We start from the raw sequence: 14,904 nt of genomic DNA on the forward strand, positions 1-14,904 counted from the left end.
GAATAGAAATTGGCTTGGCTGGCAGTCCAGAAACGCCTCTTCCTTATGCGAGTAGAATCATATGGATTATAGTCAGTGAAGAATACGTGCTCGGCAAAGAAATCTTCAGCCTTGAACTTTTGTTTGCTTGAGAACGGATTCTTTTGCTTGGGTAGAGGGGTGTCTGTGAGTTGCATCACCACCTCAGGAATCGCGAGCTCAGGTTCTTCAGGCTAAGGAATTTCTTGTTCCTCAACAGGTGCAGTCTGAGGATCAGCATCAGCAGGTTCATCAGCACTAGTGGTTGGAATTTCTTCATGCACAGAGAGAGTGGGTTGAGTTTCTTCAAAGCCCATTTGAACTGTTGGTGCAGGGGACTGAGGAATCTGTTGGATCGGGGTGAAGAGAGGAGTATTGGCATGCTGACTTTCCCAAAAGTCATGATTCATCACAGGTGTGGTGCATCCTATATCCACATCTTCATCTTCAATTTCCTCAACACCAGCCTTTTCAGCTGTGAACTGAGGCATAGGTGAGGAAATGACTGGCGTTGAAGGGATTGCGTCCACATCAATTTCTTCATCAATCTGCTCTGACGAAGCAGCAGAATGATGTTCTTCATCAGATCCGATTGGGATCTCATAGTCTTCTCGAAAAGGAACAAGGTCCTTCGATGGCATGGAGGAAATTGGAACAGCATCAATTAGATTTTCGAGTGAGCTGGTCATTGGCTTCATTTTCTTCGCAGCCGAAGAATTTGACACAGCTGATGCCTTCCTTTTCTTCACTGCAGCTCGCTCTGCAGCCTTGGTCTTCTTCACATCAAAGGCAGATGGAAGAATTGGAGTTGGTGTTGGTGCAGATGGAGCTGAGGAATCTGGTTGAATTTCTTCAGGTGCAACTGATGCAGTGGCCCTGACTTGTTCAGTTTCTTCAGGCGCACCACTAGTGGATGCCCTGGCAATTTCTTCAGTGGCTGGAATGGGATCATCAGCCCTGGAACTAGCATTTTCATCAGCAGCCTGAACTTCATCAGCGGTGCTGGCATGTTCTTCAGTCGGCTGAGCTGAGGCTTCAGCCTGAGGAATTTCATGTTGCGTTGGAGCAGCAACATTTGTGAATTTCTTCGTCAGGTTGACGAATCTGACTTTGGCTCCTTGCCAATCAGCATAGTAGGCATCAAAGTCCTTGCTGAGGGCTTGAATTTCAGACTGAGCCTGGAGAAGTTCCTCAGGTGTCATTCTGACAACGTTTTTCTTCAGGAGCTTCTCCTTTCTGTATTGAGCTTTCTTAATCTCTCTTGCCTTTTCAAACTTCCATTTCTCTTCAGTGATGAAATGGGTCAACATATGACTTTGTCCAGGGGTCAGATGAAAATCGGGCATTGGAGTGTTTGGATCCTTGTGCCAGAGATCAATATAATCGAGGATTTTCCTCGGATCCAACAGCAGTGGCACAGATGTGCCTTTGGCTCTAGCGGCCCTTTCTTGGCGATCTCTGATGATTTCCGCAATTTCATCATCAGAAGCTTTATCATCAGAAGGCACATGGAATGCGACATGTTTCTTCTTTGGACTTGGCCGAGGACCTCGTCCAGCTGTTGCTTTGGTCTTCAGCAGAGTCGGGCCAGATGATGAAATTGGTGCAGCTGAGCAACTTGCTGAAACACCAGAGGCAATCGAGAAACCAACAGTCCTTTGACATGTAGCCAGATGCACAGGAGCTGAGGACTTTGAAGGAGCTGTTGAGGACTTTGGTGAAGCTGTAGCAGTGTGAGGAATTTGCCTTGAGGGCGCTGCTGAGGAACTTGGCCGTGAGGGTGCTGATGGTGAAGCACTTGGCTTACGAGCAGGCTTCTTTGGCATGGATTTCCTCGGTTTGACCGAGGCCTCAGTAGCAGTAGCAGTGGCAGAATCCTCATTGAATATCTTCACTGCCTGCTTGGCTTGTCTTGCCAATTTAGCTTGGCGCTTAGCCCATTCTTCAGGAAAGTCCTCACCACGTTAGATGCTTGTGGGGTCAGCTACTTGGCCAGGTGCCAATGGAGCTCTTGGGCATGGAGGATTGAGGGCGGATTTCTTCATGTACTTTGGAGTCACATATCTGTATTCCCTCCATTCTCTTGCCCATCTCCGTTCAATCTTTTGAATGCGCACCTTGCGCTGATTTTTGTTTTCTTTGCCAAATTTTGCTTCATCAGGTGTGCAATAGTTAGCATATATTTCCTCAGGGATTTCAAACGCAGTCATAACCTCAGGTTTCTTTCCTCCTTTCTGCGGCTTCTTACCGTCTGCCATATTCTTCAGTTGACGAATCTGAACAATTGAGTTCTCTGAAGAAGTATGCAGTTTTTCTTCGAGGAACGCTGCACATGAGTTAAGTTGATGAGAACCTAGTGATTCAGCAGCAGACATGAGTACCTGTGAACAGAGTACAGGTGCGAGGAATTCGGAGAGGTCATATGCGTTCTGAGAAGGTTTTTCGAAAAGAACAAGTTTTGAGGAATTTGACCAGATGAACCTTGAGGAATTTCACTAAGCGTTCTTGTCCTAGGTTCCAGAGTTGTACAGACCGAAGATCCACACAATTAGGGAATCTTGAAGAAAATGATTGCTTAGAGAAACAGTTCAAGATCATATGATGTGTGTGGTGTTCATATGTGTGAAGATTTGAAGAATAAACACCTTTGAAGATTTTCAAGAAAGCTTGAGAATCAAAGCGAGTAATAAAAGTAACTTTTAATTACCCGAAGTGAAGAACACGATGAACTGAGAAGAACAGATGGGAAGTTCGTCAGGTTAGATCTTCCTTGCCCTAACTCGGCGGAGGAAGACAGCTACGGCGGCGGCGGAGTGAAGATTTCAGCGGTCGGCGTGAGTACGACGGTGACGAGGTTGAGGCAGCGAAGCTCTTCCTCACCAGCGACGATGGAGTAGCGGCGGTGCTAGGGTTTGAGGAGGTCGAGCGGGAGAGAGAGGTCGAGCGTAGTAAATGAAGTGAGGAAGGGGAAACGGGTATTTATAGACACGATGAAAAACTGTTCGCCCGAAGATTTGGGACGAACGTGCCCCTGCCCTTTCTCCTTCACGCGACATGTGTCACCCACGTACTATGTAGTGGAGATCGTGTACGATCGTGGGTGAATAGAATAATGCATCTTGGGGTGCAGAACAGTTTGAGCGGCAAAACCGAAAATTTGGATAAGATTTGTTTTAAAGTTTCGTTCGCAATTTCTTCAGCTGACCAGGACACAGTGAAGATTTTGAATGAGTTTCAAATAGAACGCACATGAAGAATTTGTGAATAGATTGGGTTGAGTATAGCATAGAGGGGGAATGGTCCGATCACATTCACTTAGCAGAAAAAGCAACTTGAAGAAATAGCTATAAGTGAATGCTGTAGAGGACATAAACTCATATATATATATATATATATATATATATATATATATATATATATATATATATAGCCAATGAAGAAAAAACGAAGGAAACAGTTGAAGAATTTGAGAAACTGAAGAATTTCAAAATTGAGGAAAAACTCAAATTGAAGATTTTCAACTTTTTGTGGTGGCGTGACCCACCGTATAAGAATGATGATTTCAGACGCCGCGTACAATTGTCGTAGGGCTCTGAGAATCAAATTCTTCATTAATTTCTTCACACTTAGAGTGTTATTCTTCATTGATTGAAGAAAAATGTTTCTTCATGTGTTGCACATCTAAGTCATCAATTTTGCATAAGTGTTAGGATGTGGGTCCTTTTCAAAGAACATTCGAAGATTCTAAGATATTTAGCTCACACCGCAACTTGCTAAATCTCTTCTCATCCAAGGGCTTAGTGAAGATATCGGCTAGCTGTTCTTCAGTCTTCACGTGCTCGATGGAGATGTCACCCTTCAACACATGATCACGAAGAAAATGATGATGAATCTGAATGTGCTTTGTCTTCGAGTGCTGAACTGGGTTGTGAGCAATCTTGATGGCACTCTCATTGTCACAGAGGAGAGGCACATTCTTCACGTTGACACCATAGTCCGTCAGTGTTTGCTTCATCCAAAGCAGTTGAGCACAGCAAGAGCCAGCAGCAATGTATTCAGCTTCCGCAGTGGACAGTGATACGAAGTTCTGTTTCTTCGAGGACCAACAGACCAAAGATCGTCCGAGGAAATGACAAGTGCCAGAAGTTGACTTGCGGCCCACACGATCACCAGCATAGTCAGAGTCAGAATATCCAATGAGATCAAAAGCAGAACCCTTGGGATACCATAATCCTAGTGTTGGTGTGATTCCTTTGGTGTAGCTTGAAATCGGGCACACATGCAAACACTAAGCATTATATCTGGCCTAGATGCACATAAGTACAATAAAGAACCAATCATGGAGCGGTATACCTTGTGATCGAAGTCAATACCATTTTCATCAGTGCATATATGGCCTTTTGTGGGCATAGGAATTTTGACGCCTTTGCAATCTTGCATGCCGAATTTCCTCAGTACATCTTTGAGGTATTTCTCCTGAGATATGAATATGCCATTGCGCTATTGACGAATTTGAAGACCTAAGAAGAATTTCAACTCTCCCATCATAGACATTTGATATTCTTCACTCATCATATAGGCAAATTCATCACTATAACGTTGGTCAGTACAGCCAAAGATAATATCATCAACATATATTTGGCACACAAACAGTTCACCATCATAAGATTTAGTAAAGAGAGTAGGGTCGAGTGAACCGGGTGTGAAGCCATTCTTCATGAAGAATTCCTTCAATGTATCATACCACGCCCGAGGGGCTTGCTTGAGGCCATAGAGGGCCTTATTAAGGCTAAAGACTTTGTCGGGATTCTTTGGATCTTCAAAACCTGGGGGTTGAGCAACATATACTTCTTCCTCAAGCTTACCATTAAGGAATGCACTTTTCACATCCATTTGATATAAGATGATATCATGATGATTAGCATAAGCAAGTAATATGCGAATAGCCTCAAGTCTAGCAACAGGTGCAAAAGTTTCATCGAAATCAATTCCTTCAACCTGTGTGTAGCCTTGAGCTACCAGTCGTGCCTTATTCCTTACCACAAGGCCATTTTCATCTTGCTTGTTGTGGTAGATCCACTTTGTGCCAATGATATTATGCTTGCGAGGATCTGGACGTTTGACCAGTTCCCAGACATTGTTGAGCTCGAACTGATGTAATTGTTCTTGCATAGCCTGAATCCACTCCGGCTCCAAAAATGCTTCATCCACCTTAGTGGGCTCTGTGATAGAGACAAAAGCATAGTGCCCACAAAAGTTTGATAAATGTGAAGCTTCTGAGCGTGTGAGAGGACCTGGCGCTTCAATGTCATCGATGATCTTGTCAACTTGTACTTCTTTTGCAACGCGAGGATGAGCAGGTTGTCGTCGAGGTATTTGATCATTTTCCTCAGCACCATTGTCTTCATTATTATCTTCAGGTGTGTCAGCTCGACATTCTTCGCGTATTGGAATGAACTCTGTTGATGATAGAATCCTCAGGTGCCTTGAACTTGATAGAATCCTCAGGTGCTGGTTCATCTAACACAGAAGGTAGGTGCTCTATTGGGTTTCTTGTCAGTGAGGAGTTCATAGGCCGTCTTCTTGAAGAATTTGTGAAGATATACTCTGTTGATGATGTGGCACGCAGTATCAATTGCATCAATCCAAAAACGGTGAGGCGTTTTGTCTTCATCAAGCATAGTGCGAGCCATCTCAACAAGAGTTCTGTTCTTGTGCTCCACGACACCATTTTGTTGAGGAGTATAAGGAGCAGATAACTCATGAGTAATACCAAGTTCATCAAGATAGTCATCAAGACCGGAATTCTTGAACTTAGTTCCATTGTCACTTATGATGTGCTCGATCTTCACACCAAAGTTGGTTGAAGCCCTTGAGGAAAATCGTTTGAAGACTTCCTGCACTTCATGTTTGTAAGTAACAATGTGTACCCATGTATATCGAGAGTAATCATCAACAATGACAAAACCATATAGAGATGCAGCATTAGAGAATGCTGAGTAATGATTAGGTCCGAAGAGGTCCATGTGAAGCAATTCGAATGGACGAGTAGTGGTCATGATAGTCTTCGTTGGATGCTTGGCCTTGGTCATTTTTCCAGCTTCACAGGCTCCGCATAAGTGATCCTTGAGGAATTTGACATTCTCAATGCCAATGACATGCTTCTTCTTCGCAAGCGTGTGCAAATTCCTCATGCCTGCGTGACCAAGTCGTCGATGCCATAGCCAGCCTTCTGAAGCTTTTGCAAGTAGACACACGGCTGGTTGTGGTCCTGTAGAGAAATCAACAATATACAAATCTCCTCTCCTAAAGCCTTCGAAGACTTTGGAATTGTCAGCTTCCATAATCACAACACAGCGATACTTGCCAAAGACAACAACCATATCAAGATCACAAAGCATTGAGACTGACATGAGGTTGTATCCTAAGGACTCAACAAGCATGACTTTGTCCATGTGTTTATCCTTAGAGATCACAACCTTACCAAGACCCAATACCTAACTTTTGCCTTTGTCAGCAAAGATGATATGCTTCAGATGTGACGGTGATAAGGGAGCATCCATCAAAAGATTCTTGTCACCAGTCATGTGATTTGTACATCCACTATCGAGGACCCATTCAGTGGTTTTGGGTTGATCATCCTGCAGATGAATTAGTGTAACTTACAATCTCATATGCTTCATCAGTGAAGAATATGATATCAAGTTCATCTGATGAATTTCATCAAGCGGTAAACAGATATAGCAGTAGGAGGACGTGTGAAATGAAAATTCATTTCATCATGGTTAGCCTGCGTCCTTTCAGGCAATTTTGTCAGGTCCTCAGCAAATTCTTCAGACGGTAAGGCACGTCTGGAGACCTGACCCTGCATAAGAGATTAGTTCTTTTTCTTCACCACCCACATCTGAAGGGGTGGCAAAGAGTTCATCACTCTGCGAGCACCATACGAGAATGGTGGCATAGAAGCCAAACCATTTCGTTTCACATAAGAGGGGTTAGGGTAAGCATATGAATAAGCAGAGAAATTCTTCGAGGACTTATGAACATAATGATTAGAAGAATAATGTGCATATTCGTAGCCCTTAGCTCTACCCTGCGAAACAGAGTGGTTAGCACGATGATAATCATATGAGGACTTTGATCCATTTGAGGAATTTGATCCATATGAGGACTTGGATTCATATGAAGAGTTTGTTCTGGGATTCCTATTCTTCACAGGTGGTGTCATGAGGACATTCACCTGAAGACTTTCAACATAACTTTTGGGAACCCAGATTTTCTTCATAGGGGAACCGTTCCTGTAGTTAGTCCCAACATATCTAGCAAATACTTCACCATTCTGATTTTTGAACAATTTATAGTTGGAGTCAAATGACTCATCAGAAGAATGAAAAGATTCACATGTAAAGCCAGATAACTTGGATGGATCAACTGGAGGTCCCTTTGCAGCAACCCATGAGGTTTTGGGGTACTGCTCAGGTTTCCAATATGTTCCATCAGCATTAAGTTTCCTCTCAAAGGCAATACCCTCTTTCCTAGGGTTTCTGTTGAGGATCTACTTTTTGAGCACATCACAAAGAATCTGATGCCCTTTGAGGCTTTCGTACATGCCTGTCGTGTACAGTTCCTTCAGCCCTGCATCGTCAGTGATACTAGCAATGTCCTTAGATGAGGAATTAGTGATAGCAGAGGCAGGTGAAGAATTTGTAACAGTTGAAGCATTTGAACATTTAGGTGAAGAATTAGCAGATTCATGTTCAATGCACGTTAAGCATGGAGGAACAAATTCTTCCTGAGAAGTGCTGATTTGTTGAGCAAGTAATGAATCGCGCTCCTTCTGAAGATCTTCATAACTCACTCTTAGCTTCTCAAGACCTTTCTTTCTTTGAAGAAATTCATAAGAAAGATTCTCATGATCAGATAAGAGAGTGTTATGATGACTTTGAAGGTTATCAAACTTAGACTGAAGTCTCTGAAGATTTTCAGTCAGGGCTTTAGTGTGATCCATTTCTTCACCCAACATATCATCACTTTTGTCTAGCATGTTTTGAACCTTTTCCAAGGCATGTTCTTGTTTGGTGGCAATGCAAACAAGTTTGGAATAGCTAGGTTCAATATCGTCATCAGAATCATCATCATCAGATTCACAGTCACTAAATTCAGATGAGGAACATTCGGTTACCTCGACACCCTTTGCCATGAGACATGATGCAGTAGATGATGATTCTGGTTCGAAAGTCATCGTTTTGAGAGATTCCTTGAAGTCCTCAAACCAAGGATCATGACGGGTTCGATGACCTTCATAGACGTCGGAGATTCGGTCCCAGATGAGCTTTGCATGGCAAAGATGCATAATGTGCCTGAATTGATCTGTGGATAGGCAGGAACAGATGATATCCTTCGCCATGAAGTCAAGTCGAGTGTATTTGCGAATATCATCAGCATTCGCCGACTTGCATAGATCAGTAAGACCAATCTCAGTGACGGTCCACAGCTTGCTATCCCTTGCCATGAGGCGCTTCCTCATCATGGCCTTCCACTTGGGATAATCATGACCGTCAAAGATAGGGCATGTCACTTTCTTCATACCTGCGGTCGACATAGCTAAAACTCCAGGAGGTTAAACCAAAATCACACAGAACAAGGGAGTACCTTGCTCTGATACCAATTGAAAGTGCGTTATGTCGACTAGAGGGGGGTGAATAGGCGATTTTTATGAATTCTTCACTGAGGAATTTGCCGGTGAGGAAATTCCTTAGCGAAGAACTATTAGCAGCGGAATAAGTACTCAGTAGTAAGCATAACAGAATACAAGCATGGTCATCATGATGAAATGAAGACTAGCACAGAGTACAGAAAGCGTAATCATAGGATAACACAAGATGAAGACAAACAGACTGAAGAAATTGAACTGAGGTAATTGAGAAAGTCTTCAGTCAAAGCCTTCAAACACAGATATGAACAAACACTCAACACAGTAATGAGAAAATGAAAGGGTTGAGGAAATAGAACTAGTAGGTTGGTGAAGACAATGATTTGGTAGACCAGTTCCAACTGCTGTCTCAGTTGTACGTCTGGTTGGAGCGGCTGAGTATTTAAACTCGAGGACACACAGTCCCGGACACCCAGTCGCTGAGCACGCAGCTCAGGACACCCAGTCCTCACCGTATTCTCCTTGAACTAAGGTCACATAGACCTCGTCCAATCACTCATGGTAAGTCTTCAGGCGACTTCCAAACCTTCACAGACTTGGTCACTCGGTGATCCACAATTCCTCTTGGATGCTCTAGACCTTGATGCCTAACCGTCTGGAAGAAGCACTGCCTTCAAAGGTAACAAGCGTCGGATCCACGCAGGATCAATTTCTTCATTGATGCTCAATCACTTTGGGTTTGTAGGTGTTTGGGTTTGGGGTTTTTCCTCACTTCATGATTTTCGCTCAAAGTCCTCGGAGGATGGGTTGCTCTCAAATGACAAGTGTCAAGTTCTCTCGAAGCAGCCAACCAGCTAGTGGTTGTAGGGGGCGGCTATTTATAGCCTTGGGAGCAGCCCGACATGATAAGACATAAATGCCCCTCAATGATATGACCGTTAGGTGGATAAGATATTTTGGGACAGCTCGCGCGCAGCACAGCAACGGTCGGAAATTTGACTCTCAAATTCCTCAGGGCTATCATGTTCCTCGCTTTGTAGGTAATTCGCACTGGCAAATTCCTAACTCCTCAGTCAGAACAAATTCATCAGCGACCAGAAGAACTTCGTCTCTGTCACTGAAGAAAATGACTGAACTGTATGAGATTTCCAAAGGCTTCACTCGAAGGGATTGGTAGGTGTAGGATTTTGAGTTGAGCATCACATGGAAATTTTTCCTTAGTATTTCCTCGACCCCCTTTAACAGTACGGTGTTTCCTATGACTCAAGAAGGAGAAAATGAAACTATGAAAACAAAAGTCTTCACGCTTCATGTTCCACAAATGAATACCAAGTCTTCAAGGTCACACCAATTTCTTCACTTTCAAAGTCTTCAGAAAGTCTTCAGAATATCAAAGTCTTCAGTTGAAGAACTTCATTTTTAGGGGTCGAATTTCTCTGTAAATATCAAACTCCTCATAGACTTATAGACCTGTGTATACTCACAAACGCATTAGTCCCTTAACCTATAAGTCTTCAATACACCAAAATCACTAAGGGGCACTAGATGCACTTACACTACCTTTGTTTCAATATCTACAAGGGTTGGATGAAGAGCAAGAGCCAAGTGTGCGGTTCAAGCAAAGAAGTATCGGCCAAGAGTAAGAGGGACAAAGAGGAAGTCGAGGACATGGTCGACGACTCCGAGTAAGGTGGCAGTGTCGTTGCTCATGGTGGTTCTAATGCAGTGTCTACTGGATTAGTTGCATAGTTTAATTTCAGGTGTGCTTAGTTTAATTTGAGGGGTGTGTTGTGCTGAGCCCCCAGCAGAACTATGTTATGTTTCTTCTCGTTACTTTAACTCTTAAGTACGTACATACTAGTATTTCTTACATTTCATCTTTTAGTTCGTATAGTACTACCACTCGTTTCTTCACATTATATATGTACAATATATATGGCCAACATCAAATAGCCAGCAATTTAGTTGTCAAAGAATTTCAGGGTGCTTAGTTTTGTCAAAGAATTCCAGGGTGTTTAGTTTTATTTGAGGGGTGGGTTGTGTTGGACACCATTATCGTGACTAGCCTTTTTAATAGTACTATATGCATAATTTGGCAACGAGCGCTCTCTATATGTACCACCTTTTTTTTTAATTTCAAGTTTTGCTCCATGGCGCAATCCATCGATACTACTACTGTACAAAAGTATACATGTTTTTAAAGGCTAGAAGGAGGGGCAGTCTAGCTTCGTCGGTTTCATGAGAGGCGAGGGCCTTTGTGATTTGACGGCTCATTACTGCTGGAAGGCGGGGCCTTGTGATTTGACTGCTCATATAAATGTGCCGACGACCTGAGGAGGAGCAAAGAACCATGCGGTATGCTCAAGTTTTCCACTGGAGTAGTACTACGACGGAGGAGCACGAGACACGGCAGCCCAGTGCCATATGGCGATAAAAAATGATCTAATTTGCTAGTCATCTCATTGTTACCATTGTTCTATTCATGCCTCGTAGAGAACGTGACACGTGTGGTGAAACACCCGAAGCAAAAGATGAAACACAGGAGCAAAAGAAGAAGGAAGATTATCACCCCCAAATGATCTAATTCGCCACGGAGTCGTAACTACTTCTTCATCGCCTCCACGACCTGCATCTCCTTGCGTGTCTCCTCCGCCATCTTCTTCATTTTCTCCATGAAGCGGGATTTCTCGACGCGAGCCTTCATCATCTGTTCCATGGCCGCATTACGTACCTTGAGAGCAGCCGGGTGCTCGATGCGGAGCTTCGCTAACTCCTCCTTCTGTTCCATGATGAGGGCCTGTAGCATCTTCATCGAGGAACTACTATTCTCATGCATCTTCTTCTAGCAAGTGTTCTTCTCCTTTAACAGGTCGAGCTCGTGGCAGAGCTTCGCCTTGTCCTCCTGAAGTTGAAGGATTTTGCTTGTCGCCTTCTTTTCCGAGGCAAGGCTCTTCTTCAGCAGCATCACCAAGCCGGCGGTCAACTCCCCCTGCTTATTGAGCTCAGCGGGCATGTCGTCGAGGCTCTCCTTCAGCAGCTCCACCAAGCCATGGATGAACTCCTTCTACTTATTGAGGTGCTTATTGAGTTGAACGGGCATGCCGTCGAGGGATAACGACTCCAGCACCACCGGCTTGGCATGTCCGCCTCTGCGGCTAGGGCACTCCTGGGAGCCATCGCCTGCCCATGAGAGATCTTTCGAGGTCTCTGTGTGGCGGCGAGCCCTCTCTTTTTTTCCGCACCCTTGGTTGCCGCTCCCATGTTACGAGTAGTTCTCGACCTAGAGCTCTGCTCACCAGCCATGGCAAGGACGGACGAAGAAGAAGCACTTATGAGGAGGAAAGGTAGAGTAATTTTCGGTTAGGTAGTTCCCCTTTTTATAACCTAAGTACTAGCACTAGTACTAATACCTGCATAGTGGGAACACGTTCAGGTCTGGTACGTACTAGTAGGTGTGAGCAGGCTTTCGAATGGGATGGGAACAAGGTAAAGATTAATTGATGGTTTTGGTTTCGAGGTATGAAATGGCTCTCGATGAGTTTAGTGGAACATAATTTTCAAGTAGACTACACTACCCAAATGCGTAAATATTATGTTACTATCAAATATTGGCACCAAATACGAAGGAGACCAATGGAAGTACTACTAGCAACCCATGATTTAACTACTTGCATGCGCGCAGTAGAGTAGTAATGTCTTTCTTCCGCCCTCATGTCCACTCAATTTGAATACGCTGTATTAATTGACCATCAATGAAGTGAACGACTTTACACGCGTCAAATTATCACATGGGGTGGATCTTGGTACAAAATTGTGTCCGCCCATGTACCCGCGTGTGCGTGCGAGGGAATGAGTGCGTGTGTGGCGTGCGTGCACATCTTCGCTCCGTGCATGTACCGATAGTATGGCTCAGGGAGGACGAGTACATTCTTCTGGAACCAGCAGAATGTCACTGTGATCAATCCACACAAGGAGGACGTGACATAGCCTCCATATGTGCCACGTGGCTTCATGAACTGTAAGCGAGACACTATGTAGCCTGCCATTGGAATTCTAATTTACGTGTTTTGCACATACTCGAAGTACTAGTAAGGTACACGTGCATTGCACGCATCAGATTTTGCAACCAAATTATGAATAAATACCACACTATAGCATGTAATCTCTGAGTCATATATGCCTGATGTAGACCTTCGTTTAATTCTTATAGTTCATCTCATTCAAAATCAATTAGTTTTTATAAAAATTCTAGGGCTTCTTGGATTCTTAGGATTCCCAAAAGGCGGGAACAGGAAAAACATGGTATTATAGTGGAATGTCATCTTGAATCCTACAGGATTGTATGAGTGTTTGATTGTGCATAGAAAAATGCAGAACTCTTTCAAAGAGGTTTGAGTGGATGGGATGTTTCCTATGAAATATAGTGCAAATGAATCATATGGAAAAATTCCTATGGTTTACAATCCTACGAATCAAACAACCAAGATAGGAAAAATTCATAAGGATTAGAATCCTCCAAAATTCCTTTGAGAATCCTTTGAATCAAAGAAGCCCATAATCTATTTTATGATTCATGGAATTGTGTGTTGTAAAGCATAAAGTAAAAACAAATAATGGCAATTCAACTAGAAAAAAAGTTTGGGCATTTATGATACGGAAGATTCTAGAACAAAGGAGAACCACTGTTCTTTTGAGGTTTGTGCATTATGCTTAAGTTCAACCATGGAGTCTGCTAGATTGTACATGTGGCAAAATCAGGTGGGGGGCTAGAAGATGGTGTGAGGGGCCGAGTGGAGGGAGACTATGAAGGAGTGCACAAGTGCGAGATTGATATTCAGAGAGAGGGGCGAGAACGTGCATTGTTGTGCGTAGTGGAGGAGCCATGAAAAATAAATGAGCTAGGGGGCCAAGCATTGCTAATCCTTTACGAGGAGGGCCAATTCATGAACTTAAACCATTTTAGCAGCAATTTTCTAATGATCACATTCATATTAGCCTCGACATATAGTTATGTTAGGGGGGGCAGGGCCCTTGGTGCCCCCTGTCTTTGCCATTGTGCGCGTGTCTGAGAGATGAAGCAGAAGGCATGGATGATGAGAGGGGGACGTTGGATATATAATTAATGTGGGTGTATTAGCTATATATGTGTTGTTTGATTCTAGGCCTAGGAGTGCCACACTTTGCCATACAATGTTGCCAAACTTGCCTAAGGTTAGTTCTTCAAAATGAGAGCCACAAGTTGGCAAGCCTAAGGGAATCTTGCCACACTTGTTGTATGTATGTGATGTGGGACCATAGTGTGGCTTGCCTAAGATGTGGCTTGAACAAAACACACACCTAAGTTGGTCAAATTTGCCTAACCTTAGGTGTGGCAAGCTTTGGCAAACTTTATCTCAAACCAAACAACCCCGTAATCCTATATAGAAAGGTATAGATTGATCGATATGGACGTGGGAAAGAGGGTGAGACCTCACTGGATATATCGATTGATCGGTTTGTGTGGAAAACTATGAAAGACCTAGCTATATACACACAGACATAGAGGAACATCGATCGTTGCGCATGCACGCATGAGAGATAAAAAATGCCTGATATGATGTAGAGGGGGATGTGTGTGGGTGTGTGCCTTCATGGGAGACCGACCTGATGAAAAATATTGCATGTGTGCAATGGATAATGCTGACTGGTAGTGTGTGTGCATGCATGCACGAGAGAAAGTTAGTGGTACAATTATAAAGAGAAATGACTGTGTGGGTGTAAAAGACTAGGTGAGGTAATAATCAATGTAAAGTTGAATTCAAATATTTGAATAAGAGATCCTGATGTTTGAAACCCATGCATGCATGAATATAACGAAGATCTGCGCGGTGTGGTTTGGAAACGAGCATGTTGTAATGTACACACATTGAACAAGGTCAGACTGATTTGAATTTGAGATACCGATGTCAGGCATCGTTTGGCCACATTGCATCCGTGCATGGACACACTATTCTAATTGGAGATGATGGGTGGCTTTCACATCACATATCTATATCTATACCCCCTATATATATTATATTTTCTATTTTTTATATTGTTAGCGGGTAACTTTAACTTTGGAAGATGGTCGTTGGATAAGACGAATCCGATGGTGCAGAGATGGCAAATTTGAGCACTACTGGTCGTTGGATATCATCTAGATTCCACCAGATTTCGCCACATGTACAATCTAGAAGACTCCATGGTTGAACTTA

Source organism: Triticum dicoccoides, chromosome 2B (genome assembly GCF_002162155.2).
Source record: "Triticum dicoccoides isolate Atlit2015 ecotype Zavitan chromosome 2B, WEW_v2.0, whole genome shotgun sequence".
NCBI lineage: Eukaryota > Viridiplantae > Streptophyta > Magnoliopsida > Poales > Poaceae > Triticum > Triticum dicoccoides.